An 11,413-nucleotide genomic window follows, 5' to 3' on the forward strand; every position below is an offset into this window, starting at 1 on the left:
ATACACATGTGTCATTGAATCATATGACGTTTAACATACGGAGCTTACCATTACTGAACAAGAGGGGGAGAGAAATGGGGAAAATAGAGGCAAAAGCCATGTAAAGCTGCAATTATACCCATACAAAATGTAAAGAACACTTTCAGATTTTATGTGCATAATGTTTCCACATCAATAAAAAAAGAGTAAATGAGTGTCTCCATCCCCCATAATTTAACATAGTTGGTTTGGGCTGAAACCAGAAGCTCTTGCCTCTCCACCCACATGCAGGTGACTATCCCATGCACTCAGGAAGTTGATCAAAGTCACACCTAGTGTTTCCCAACACCATCCGAGATCAGCAGAAAACATTCAGAAACTTCCTTAGCACAAGTCTCATTGAAATTGTATCATGATGGGATTGAGTTCACTCAGCAAGCCTGCTGATGACACCAAGCGGAGTGGTGCAGTTGACACAATAGAAGGAAGGGATGTTGTCTGAGACAGGTAAGGAATGTCTCAAATCAGCATTTGGCAATCAGCATCACTTTGTGGACAGTTCTACATTTGAAAGCATTTCTTTGGACTTGTTTGCCTTTGAAGGGGAAGGCCCAGGAGTGTTTATTGGCTGAAGATTTGTCCTGAGAGCAAATGCAACCAGCTGATACAAGAGATTTGGAGATGATACTACTGTATCTCATGAAGGCAAAATAGAAGCTGGCTTTTCCCTTCTTCCTCTACCTGCTGACTTAAATTTGCAAGGCCTAGAAGACAGTAACAAGGGAGTTTCTGCTGAGATCCTGAAGCCAGGAGCCATCACTGCAGAAGAGCAGCCTCGGCTCTTTGGACTATAAGAAAGAGTTTGTAATGTCGTCATTAGTCATCAGCTGACCAACACAATCTCTGGATGACCCACCACTAGTGGAGATCAGCACCTGGCACCGAGACATAGTTGGATCAAGGAGTAGTGAGCCACTCTGCTCTGTGTATCTGTCTGTCTGTCTCTTTCCTCATTTTTTAAAATCTTTTCTCTTTATCTTCTTTTACTCTTTCACTCTGTGCAGTAGCCATTGCCTAATAATTTCTTACCTGTAACTCCTATTAATCATAATTAGCAAATTAGCCAATGTTACCTCTGAGAGCATTAGTTGTTGTTAAAAAAGATTTCAACAAGTTGATGTGTGTTATTCCTCTGAGTCTAGGATGACTTGCAGACCCCTGCTGACTAGAAGAGGTGTGACTCAGGAGACAGAAAAGGATTCACCTCCCTCTAAACCTACTGTGTGGGACAAGACAGATGACATCCAGAGGGACCTGGACAGGCTTGAGGAGTGGGCACATGAACACATAACGATGTTCACCAAGGCCAAATGTGAGTTGTTGCACTTGAGTCAAGGCAACCTCAGGCATGTAAAGACTGGCAGAAGAACTCATTGGGAACAGCTCTGCAGAGAAGGGCATGGGGATACTGGAGGATGACAAGCTGGACATGACCCTGCAGTGTGTGCTGGCAGTCCAGAAGGCCAACTGCATCCTGAGCTGCACAAAAGCGGCCAGCAGGGAGAAGTAGGTGACTGTCCCCCTCTACTTTGCCATTGTGAGGCCCCATCTGGAGTAATGCCTCCAGGCCTGGGGCCCCCTGCATAAGAGAGATGTGCAGCTGCTGGATCGACTCCTGAGAAGGGACACAAAGATCATCAGATGGCTGCATCACCTCTCCTATGAAGAAAGTCTGAGGGAGCTGGGCTTATTCAGACTGGAGAAGAGAAGGCTCTGGGGGAGACCTCTTTGCAGCCTTCCGGTACATGAAGGAAACTAACAGCCAGAAGGGAGACCAACTATTTGCACAGGCAGACAGTGACAGGACAAGGGGAATGGCTTTAAACTAAAAGAGGGGAAATTTATTTTAGATGTTAGGAAGGAATTCATTCAAAGCGCGATGAGGCACAGGCTGCCCAAAGAGCTGTGGATGCCCCATCCAGGTTGGATGGAGCCTTGGGCAGCCTGAAATGGTGGGTGGCAACCCTGCCTGCAGCCGGTGGGTTGGAATTGGGTGAACTTTAAGGTTCCTTCCAACCCAAACTGTTCTGTGATTCTAGGATTCTAGGATCTCAATAGCCTTCTAAATAGGCAGATTTTGTTTTCTGTGCAGTGACTTTACTTCCTTCTGCTTGATCAGGAAGCTGCATGGCCAGAGACAGAAGGGGAAAAAAAATAATCCTAGGCTCAGGTAAGTACCACAAACTATTTAATTCCATTACCTTTCCTACAAAACATATGGTTGCATTCAGAAAATCATGGAAGTAATTCAATATGTTGTACCATTTACACTTTTCTGACCTCCTCACAGATAACAAGTGATGCAACACACTGCAAACATGCACTTCATATCTAGCCTCAAGGTTTATTCTTGGTACAAATAACTTGAGATTGAGAAACTGGGGCTGACAAGGGACTAAATTCAGGGATATATAGAATGAGATAGGAGCATGTTACAGATAAAGATGTTGTAGGATTTCCCAAACGCAGCAGCATTATGTGACTCAATAAAAGCCATACGAGGAAAAATAGTTCTCCTGGTAAACATCTTTCCGAAATATATTCCCAGTTTTTGGGAACAAGTGCTCAAGCTGGAAGCCTGCCATTTCCTCTGAATTCACCACCCCAGATGAAATACTCGTAGCACATTTTGTGGAGTACATGATAACTCAAGCCAATGAGTTCAACCTCATTCTTTTGCATAACACACAGCTGATTCACTCAAACACTGATGAGTTTTCACTACACTTCCATAGAAAGGCAGACGAGCTAACTGGAAGAGCTAGTTCACCTTACTGAGGTCAGAAGCCACAGGATACATTCAATAACTAAGCAGCGTCAGTGCTAAACAAGGCCACTTTACAAATTTCTTCATTCACTAGGATGCAGATCTCACTAACTCCCTTGGAAAGAGATGGTGGCACAGTATCCAGGGCAACATTCTTCCTCTTGCTTCTGATTAGCAAGAAATGCATCAAGTACAAAGTTAAGTCACAGTCTCAGGTAGACTCTAGGAGAGGTACTAAATACATTAATGTTGTGTATAAATCACTCATTGGACTTTACGTTTATGGGCTTGTTGGTTTTGGCTTCAGGGCATGAGAACTTTTTTTTTCTCTCAAACATAGAGTTGTGCAGAATGGAAGGAAATCAACATTAACAATGATCATAGAATTATAGAATTATTATAGTTGGAAAAGGCTTCCAGGGTTATTCAGTCCAACAGTGCACTCACTAACAATACTGCTCACTAAACCATGTTCCTTAGTACAACATCTACACGTTCCTTGAACATCTCCAGGGTGTGGGAATTGAATGTTGTTTCTGCATCAGAACAAAATAAGAATTTTGTTAATTTTCTGGCCTCTCTACCATTTGGGTCCTTTATTAGAACTAATAGTTCTTTTCAGGTGCCTTTCTACTTTATTGGGGTTCTCTGATAAGTTTTCATTGCTAATCCCCTAGATAAATCTTCCCAAACAACACATACTCAGTGTATAAGTAAAGTAATTTGTGTGTGTATATATATATATGTAGAGATTAGGTAGATGGAGTAAATTATAAGAATACAGAATTAAAGGATATATATATAAGATAGTAACAACTTATGTATAGCCAGCATTGAAAATATATGTCACACATATTGCAAGAGTGTCCTGTGAAAATAAAAAGGACAATTCGTTACATGCCTCAGGGAGTGCCTGAAGAAGGTGTGGAGGAAGATCGGGCACCTCCCCTCTGTACTCTTTGTTTAACAAAGACTCTGAAGAAAATCACCTTATCAATAATGAACAAGGAGAGTGTTGAGACATCTTGGAGATGACAGGACTGACACCAAATAACAAATAAATTAACAAGTAATTAACAAATGTAATTGCCTTCTGATAAGATTGTGAACCTGGAGTACCCAGCCAGTGGGAAATAGGGGAGGCAAGGGTATACAGGGTATACAGGGTATAAAGGCTGTCGTGTTGTGTCCATAGGTTGCCCGCCATTGCAATAGTGAATAAATTCTGCTTTATCAGAGATACCATCCCGACAAAAGTTATTTGGACATTTCCAACAAGGGACAGTGACTCAACCGCCTCCCTGGGCAGCCCATTCCAGTGCCTGGCCACTCTTTCAGAGAATAAATTTTTCCTCCCCTGGCACAGCTTGTGGCCATTCCCTCTAGTCCTGTCGCCAGTTAACCAGAAGAGACCAACACCCACCTCAGCACAACCTCCCTTCAGGCAGTTGTAGAGAGCAATAAGGTCACCCCAAGCCTCCTCTTCTCTGTGTTGCTATCATTTCAGCTCAAGGGGAGCAGATATAAGGCTTTGGTAGGTCATCTGACCTCTCTCTTCTTTGCCAGGCTCTCCTCCCTGCTGCTCAACCAGACTGTGCATCTCACCTCAGTGTTACGGTGAGGCCTATCCACCTTTTGGACGTTCTCTCTCATTATATTCGATTTATCATCTTCAATTCTAATTATATTATATTATACTGTGTTATCTTGTATTTCAATACCATTATTATATACCATAATGCATATATCAGTAAATTAGTTTCTCCTCAGATCATTGCAGCTGTTTTTAATTATTTTGGGGTCCCCGTTTCCCTTTTCCAGAGGGGTGGATTTGTGAAACCCCTCTGTCCTGCTAGTCACAGAACCGGGCTGAGCCAGCCCCTAAACTGTTGACAGCAACCTTCATCTAAACCTCTCATAAACCTCTAGATTAAAGAAGCAGTATTTAGAACACTGCCTTGAAAGGAACAGCTATCCTTGCAGAACATTTACAAGCTTCCCTGTGTCACCGTTGTTTAAAAGATGTTTGATATTACATATAATTCCAAGGTATGTCTAGCACTTGCAGAGATTGCAATTTCTTTTCACAAAAGTGCATTGCTGTTAACTGGAAGAGCAGTGCTACTATTCTTTCTGGTCTTAAATCTGTGCAGCATTTTGCAGTATATACTATTCAACTTTGGAAGAAAAAAAGCTTTGCAGCTTGTAGGCTACTACTCTGTGGTCCCGTGTAAGCAATTGGAAGTGATAAACACAAATTGTAGTCAATAAAAGTACCAGTAGAGAAACAAAACAGAATAAACAAGACATGTGTTTATGAGTTATTTTTAAACAAGAAATGAAGCCAGCTCCAAATATATGATTGGGACGCCCAAGTGAGTAGATTAGTCTTGTTTCACGATATTAAGACATGATTGACCATGATTGAACAAACATGGTCTGCACCAAATTTCAAGATCTGTGAAAAGAGAAGAGAAAACTTCATCTACCATCTGATGATTCAGCCGGCATCATCACAAGAATAATAGTCTCAACTTTCAAGGTGTTGTTCTGAAAACAAGAAGGTTTCCCTCTTGATACTGACCCTGAATTCGAGAAATTTCTAAAATCATACATTAACTGTAAACAGAAATCTGAACTTCAGCACCAGGAAATTATTTGTCTCAGCCTATGGTAGCAGTCAAAAGCCTCCTCCCTCACACTGCTTCAAGATAATCAAGTTATAACCTTAAAGACTTTCTGTAAAGAGATTAGCTATCTCACCAGTCTTGAGTGCCTAAGGGCTACAGAAGACAACAGCACTGAGTGTCAGAAAAAATTCTTCCTTTTCGTTTCACAGCAGTGTGGGAATTGAATGTTGTTTCTGCATCAGAACAAAATAAGGATTTTGTTAATTTTCTGGCCTCTCTACCGTTTGGGTCCTTTATTAGAACTAATAGTTCTTTTCAGGTGCCTTTCTACTTTATTGGGGTTCTCTGATAAGTTTTCATTGCTAATCCTCTAGATAAATCTTCCCCAACAACACATACTTGGTATATAAGTAAAGTAATATGTATGTATATATATACATATAAGCTAGTAACAACTTATGTATAGCCAGCATTGAGAATATATGTCGCACACGTTTGTAAGACATTATTCTGTAAAACATCATTTTCTCAAAGCTTGCTGGGGACGCAGATGAACCAGTCCAGGCAAGTCCTGGGCAGAGGTTGTGAAATCCTTTTTCTGGAGAACTTTGATGGACAAATCCTGGGCAAGGGTTGTGAAATCCTTTGTCTGGTGGACACAGATGGACAAGGCCGGGGCAAGGAGAGAGAGATGAGCTGCAGCTAAATGGCTGTGAAGTGCTCTTTTGTGTGGGCTTATCTCAGGATGATGGCCATCTCAGGGGATACTCACATGACTCAACTCAAGAGCCCAGGGATGTCACATAGGCAGGAGAACAAGTAGGATAAAAGTGGAATCGAAAACCATGAGGACGGGTGTCTGACATCAGATTCCTCACTACGGAATTCCCGCATGCTGACAGACTCTCCTGGGCCTGCTACCTGAGCGCTGCTGCTTGCTCCCGGATTGGCTCTGCGACTGTCTCCTGCTATCTGCTTGCTGCCCAAAGCCAGCCACGCTGCTGCTCCCCTCCCTGCTGCTTCTGCCGTGGACCTTCGAAACGTCGTGCAACGGGACCGCTGCTGGATCCTGGTGGTGACTATCCCCACTTTATGCAGTTCTTGCTTCTTTCCTATCTTTTCTATCGCCCTCCTTTATAGGATTTATAATAAACTGGTTGGACCAACATATCAACCGTTGCTTCTTAATCTCATGCCGGATATACAGATATTAAAAGAACCTCATCTCCTTCCTATAAGCTGGAGCAAGACAACATTGCAACAGTGTTCTGCACAATTTAAAAGGGGCAATTCGTTACATGCCTCAGGGAGTGCCTGAAGAAGGTGTGGAGGAAGATCGGGCACCTCCCCTCCATACTCTTTGTTTAACAAAGACTCTGAAGAAAATCACCTTATCAATAATGAACAAGGAGAGTGTTGAGACATCTTGGAGATGACAGGACTGACACCAAATAACAAATAAATTAACAAGTAATTAACAAATGTAATTGCCTTCTGATAAGATTGTGAACCTGGAGTACCCAGCCAGTGGGAAATAGGGGAGGCAAGGGGGAAAAACAGGGTATACAGGGAAAATCAATATTCTGGCCAGAATATGAATCTGATGAAGATTGTGTGTGTCAGATTCTGAATTCATATGTAAAGAATAAAACCCCCTTTTCAAAGGAGGAATCAGACTACACTGCTTGTTGGATTCAAGAAGCCAGTCTGTTACTAGTAAGGAAATGTCCAGAACAGGAAGGTGAGGAACTAGAAAAGAGAACTAATCAATGGGACCCTCTAAAGAATCTACCTCCCCCATATAACCCCAATGTAGCCCCAAGGGCAATGGCTGTAGACCCAGAAAGAGAAAATGGGGAAGCACATGGGGTCATTTCACAGGAGGGGAGGTATGCTGGGCTCAGGAAAGAGTTAGAACAATGTAAAACGGATATTGAAAATTTTCCCTTCCCTAAAACTAACCATACTAAGGCCCCCTTGTATGCTTTATGGGAGGTTCCACTGGGACAAGGGGAAATAAGCTATGTAAATTCCCCACTCACTAGCAGAGAAGGAATTTTAAGAAGGAAATGAAATCCTTAACTGAGGATCCTATAGGAGTAGCAGAGCAATTAGATCAATTTCTGGGGCCAAATTTCTACTCATGGATGGAAATGATGTCTATTATGGACATATTGTTTACTGGAGAGGAAAGAGGTATGATTAGGCGGGCAGCTGTGCAAGAGTGGGAAAGGAATAACCCTGCTGGGTGTCCTGAGGTGGTACAGGCGGAGCAAAAATACTCAGTGGAAGACCCTAACTGGGACAGTAATAATCCACAACGTCGGCAAAATATGAAAGACTTACAGGACATAATAATCACCGGGATTAGGGAGGCGGTACCCAAGTCCCAGAATTTTACTATGGCATTCGAGGTTCAGCAGAATAGGGAAGAATCCCCTAGTGAATTTCTTGAAAGGCTTAGAGACAGAATGAGAAAACACTCAGGGACGAATCCTGAGGATCCTGCAGCCCAACGGCTCCTAAAAGTTAATTCTGTAACTAAGGCGTGGCCAGATGTGCAAAAGAGGCTTCAGAAGATAGAAGGATGGAGTGAGAAGTCTCTGGAGGAGCTCTTACGAGAGGCTCAGAAAGTGTATGATAGAAGAGGAGATAAGAAAGAAAAATAAAAGGCAAAGTTAATGGTTTCCACAGTGGAACATGTGGTGAAAAAATGAACGGGTAATGGAGAAAAGAACATGGAAGGGAGATTGGGCCCTGGAGGGAAGCAAAGAGAGGAAGGATGCCAAGGGTATTGAGTGAGGCCCCAGTTGGAGCAGAGTGCTGGGAAATGTTTTAAATGCAGTAAGCCAGGACACATAAGAAGAAACTGCCCTGAGTGGAAGAGGGAGAAAAAGTTACTAGCAGCTTTGAATTCAGAATAGGGGGATCTGGGGCTTTCAAAAATTTGGTCCCACCAGGAGCCCTTTGTAAACATGAGAGTGGGACCTGAGAGGGAAGAGGTTGTGTTTTTAGCTGATACTGGGGCAGCTCGACCATCACTGGCCCACAGAGTGTCAGGACTCAAATTGACAAATGAGACCCTAAGAAGATCTGGCCTATGACTAAATAGCTCTAGCTTGGTATGGGAAATATGGGGAATGATACCATCGTGTCCTGTGGAAAACAGGATGCAGTGGGCATCCCTGCTCCCTCTTATCTGCTGGCAAGGCCCAGAAGACGGGAACAAAGGAGTTTCTGCTGAGATCCCAGAGCCAGAAGCTGCCACTACAAGGAGAGTTGACTCAACCACTTTGGACTTATAAAAGAGTTGGTACTACCATTGAAAAGGGGCCATCATTGCCGTGGTCACTGTAGTCATCAACAGAACAACGATGCCCAAAACCCACCACGACTGAAGATGAATGGCTGAACTCTGATCCACGCTGGATCCATGGTGGTGACTGTCTCCCTCTTGCTTCCTACAAAGACTCCTTGCTTCTTCTTTCCTACCTTTTCTATCGCCCTCCTCCCCTTCCCCATTTCCCTGGTTAAGATTTGTAACAATTTGGTCAGACCAACATTTGAACCGTTGTTTCTTAATCGCATGCAAGGTATGCAGATATTAAAAAGAACCTCCTCTCCCTCTTACAAATTGGAGCGAGACACTCCCTCTACACTAGGTTGCTCAAAGTCCCATCCAACCTGGTCTTGAACATTTCCAGGGAAGGGGCATTCACAACCTCACTGGGCAACCTGCTCCAGTGTCTCACCACCCTCAGAGTAAAGAATTTCTTCCTAATATCTATTCTAACTCTACCCTCTGCCAGTTCCTGCAGGCAGTACTTCCTGTCACTTTTAAAAGTATCCTGAGCTGCATCAAACGTTGTGTGATCAGTAGGTCAAGTGAGGTGATCCTGCTCCTCTTCTCTGTGCTGGTGAAACCTCACCTGGAGTTCTGCGTCCAGATGTACTCCACATCTGTCTGGAGGACAGGTTCAGAGAGCTGGGGCTGTTCAGCCTGGAGAAGAGAAGGCTCTGAAGTGACTTAATAGTGGCTTTTCAGTATCTAAAGGAGGACATAAGAAGGAAGGAGATAGATTCCACCAGGGTTTGCTGTGACAAGGACATGTTACACGTTACATGCTACAGGTCATGGTTTCGAACTGAAAGAAGGGAGATTTAGATTGGACACATGGAAGAAATTTTGTACCGTAAGGGCAGTGAAGATCTGGAAAAAGATTGCCCAGAGAGGTGCTGGAAGCCCCCTTGTGGGAATAAGGTGACATATTTCTTTCTGGCTCAGACTGTAACAACACTACAGAACTGTAACATTGTGAATTCTTTCTCTCAATGGTTAAGAGATGGATTTACAACTGGCTACTGGAGACAGAACTGCAACAATATCTTGTGAAGGCCTCAGAACAAAAACTGTACTGTAACACTCTTCTGAAAGTTGCAGAACAAGCTCAAGTTTTGCACAAGCACAGTGGAGAAGCCAGTTTAGTCCTCTCCCTTAAGGTGCTCTTGGGTCCTACTCCACCTACGACCCTCTATGACCACCACACAAAGGGAGAAGAATTGCTGGCTCAGAATGCACACAGCATGTAGTATCAGACTCTCTCTGCCTGGCAATAGCTCCTGGTGCAACTGGAATGGATCGTATCCATAAAAGGAACTGCCAACTGCGCAGCCAGCGGTGCTTGCCCCACTATATCACCTCAGAAGGAGGAGGAGGAGGAACACGGACCCTCAGGACATTACAGTATCTGTCCTGGTGACTTGCTTTTCTTTCCTTTTTTCTCTCCTTTCTTCTTTTTCCTTCCTCGCTCATCTTTTAATAAAGGCACATCACTGCTCAATCAGCACTTGGCTCTGTTCTGTCTTGGCTTGGGGCTGTGATTGCTGTAATGAACTGCTCTGGCTTGTAACTTGTAACTGTCCTTGGAAACATTCAAGGTCAACCATGACGGAGCTCTGAGCAAGCTGATGTAACTGTAGGTGGTTCCTGTTCAGTGCGGGGGAGTTGCACTAGATGACCTTTAAAGGTCTCTCCCTGCTCAGATGATTCTGATTCTTTAAGACAGCAAAGCCTTTTTCTCCTTCCCCTTACCCCAAAGCATGACGTGCAATTCCAGGTACTCACCTTAGTTCCAATAAGTTCAGGAGCCAGATTCAAGTAGCCTCTGATTCATATGATTTGCCATGCACTGCAAGATAGTCCTCTGTGCCCAGAGTAAACCAAATAGAGTAATTCAGCTTTCCAGTACAACCCTCTGTAAACAAGAGGGGCACAACCCTCTATCAACAGGAGGAGCGTTTGGGACTTATAAGCTTTCTTGGGTTTCAAAAGTTTTTCCACATAAGGGATTATTAAAATCTACTTTCTCGGCTCTGTATTTAAATGAATGGTTACAGCAGAACAGTGATTAATTATTCAGAAGTATTGAGGGTTGTCAGTTAGGGTAGTATGTTTAGGTCATGGGTGGACTCGATGATCTTTAAGTTCTTTTCTAACCTGAGTGATTCTATGATGCCACCTTCATAGGCACTGGCAGAAGTTCATATTGTACAAGTGGCTTAAATGGATTGCAGTTCTAAATTCAGACCCTAAAGAGAACAAAGATTTTAGGATCTTACAAGATCCAGTATTAGAGAACCAAGTTCAAAATCCAAACCATTTGCTCTCACTATCTGATCAGTGGAGCATCTCCTATGGAAATTATGTTACTAGCAACTCAGCCCACAGTTCTGAACAGTACTTGATTTCTACTGTTTTAATAATCAATAAGCTACTATGGGAATGTAATAGTTGAAGAACATTTTTTCTCCTTTTAGACTTGAAGTACTTTGGTTGTTTTTCTCCAAGAGTGAAATGAGAGCTGCAACCAGAGTGAAGTTCTGCTTAGAGCAGTTGCAGTACCTTGTGAGGGGATGCGGGCAAAAGTTTTTCAGCATTAGATTTCATATCCTCAAAGAATTAGCGCAGATTTCTGCC

At 43.2% G+C, this 11,413-nt stretch overlaps 1 long non-coding RNA gene across 2 annotated transcripts; it reads left to right on the forward strand.

Moving 5' to 3' along the window:
* The first annotated feature begins 37 nt into the window (after positions 1–37).
* LOC128089941 (uncharacterized) lies at positions 38–6,987 on the forward strand. Of its 2 annotated transcripts, none has more exons than XR_008210728.1 (4): positions 38–486; positions 583–1,351; positions 2,159–2,209; positions 2,901–6,987. It is a non-coding gene; the product is annotated as an uncharacterized LOC128089941 (long non-coding RNA). The 2 variants fall into 2 exon arrangements; XR_008210729.1 differs by having other exon boundaries at positions 4,373–6,987.
* Positions 6,988–11,413: the final 4,426 nt, after the last annotated feature.

The sequence above is a fragment of the Tympanuchus pallidicinctus genome, unplaced genomic scaffold, assembly GCF_026119805.1.
Source record: "Tympanuchus pallidicinctus isolate F22 unplaced genomic scaffold, pur_lepc_1.0 scaffold40, whole genome shotgun sequence".
In the NCBI taxonomy this organism is placed as follows: Eukaryota; Metazoa; Chordata; class Aves; order Galliformes; family Phasianidae; genus Tympanuchus; species Tympanuchus pallidicinctus.